General features: G+C 39.4%; 1 non-coding gene across 1 annotated transcript; it reads right to left on the bottom strand.

The window, feature by feature from the left end:
* Positions 1 to 927: 927 nt before the first annotated feature.
* On the bottom strand, positions 928 to 1034 carry LOC131250478 (small nucleolar RNA R71). Its single transcript, XR_009173403.1, has one exon. It is a non-coding gene; the product is annotated as a small nucleolar RNA R71 (small nucleolar RNA).
* Between the last annotated feature and the right edge of the window lie 507 nt (positions 1035 to 1541).

Below are 1541 nucleotides of genomic sequence, written 5' to 3'. Positions count from 1 at the left end.
TGTTTAGAAACTAACCTTCCTATTTTGTAGGCCCTTAAGATAGAAATTTCTAATTCAGTAAGCTCCTTCCCTACTTTCTATTTTTCAATTCTCTTTTAGTAATTTACTTTCTAGTTTAGGACTCTCCTAATTTATTTTAGAAATTTTCACTTTCTTTTAGGAATTCTTTCTTTTAGAAGCTAGTTCACTTCTATCTTTCTTTTAAAGGATTCTTCTTCTCTTTTTAAAAGTCTAACTTATTTTATTTTATTTTGCAGGTTTTAACTTAGGACTCCAATTTGGTAATTTCGTTCCAACTCTCTCTTTCTTTCTCGATTTTCTTTTCCTTTCTTAGGATTAAGTTTTTAATTGAGGGCTGCGAGTGTTTTCATGCCCAAGTGGGCCCGTGACAACACTCGACGTCTCTTGACTGAAGGAGGATTAGTTGAGGGGTTGACTATCCATCACAGGACTAGACACCGCTCGAAATCCCCTGAGTTAACTGAAGTTATGGCTGAAGACCAACCTCCTCTAGTTCCACCCAGGGTGGAGGATACCCAAGATGAAAATGAGGTGCAACAGGCACCCCCGCCTCGTACTTTACGAGATTATCTACAACCGGCGGGAGTGAGTACGCCCTCATGCATGATTTTCCCTGAAAATACAGGACAAATGGACATCAAGCCAGGAGTTATCCAACTCCTTCCCAAATTCCATGGACTTGAATCAGAGAGTCCATATTTACATTTGAAAGAGTTCGATGAGATTATAGCTACATTATGTTTTCCTAATGTATCTGAGGATACAATTAGGCTGAAACTCTTTCCTTTTTCCTTAAAAGAGAAAGCTAAGACGTGGTTACATTCACTGCGTCCTAGATCCATTGGCACGTGGAACGACATGCAGAGGGAATTCATAAAAAAATTCTTCCCACATCATAAAACGATTACCCTCAGAAAAGCGATCATGAACTTTGCCCAAAAAGAAGATGAAACATTCTTCCAATGTTGGGAAAGGTTCAAAGATTTGATCAGTTCTTGCCCACAACACGGATTTGAAACGTGGCGCATTACAAATTTTTTCTATGATGGACTGACATCTTCCATGCGCCAAATGGTCGAGACAATGTGTAATGGAGAGTTCATTAATAAAGATGTCGACGAGGTATGGGACTACCTCGACAGTTTGGCTGAAAAAACACAATCTTGGGACTATTACCCAAAGTCGAACACCACGTCTAGGCCGACTCAATTAAAGGAGAAAGGTGGATTATATCTCTTGAAAGAAGAGGATGATCTCAAGTGTAAAGTGACTACGCTCATAAGGAAAGTTGAGGCCATGGAAGGAAAGAAGGATAAGGTCAATGAAATTGTTTGCGGCATCTGTGATTGCAACATTCACACAACTGAAAACTGTCCTACAATACCCGCCTTTCGAGGAGTGTTGAATGAACAAGCCAATGCCATAAACAACTATCAAAGACCTTTTACTGAACCTAACTCCAATACATACAATCCTAGCTGGAAAAATCATCCAAACTTTAGTTGGAGGAATGGACAAAC

This window comes from Magnolia sinica, chromosome 6, assembly GCF_029962835.1.
Source record: "Magnolia sinica isolate HGM2019 chromosome 6, MsV1, whole genome shotgun sequence".
Classification (NCBI taxonomy): Eukaryota; Viridiplantae; Streptophyta; class Magnoliopsida; order Magnoliales; family Magnoliaceae; genus Magnolia; species Magnolia sinica.
Note: the sequence above shows the minus strand (reverse complement) of the source record. Positions and strands in the feature narration are given on the sequence as shown.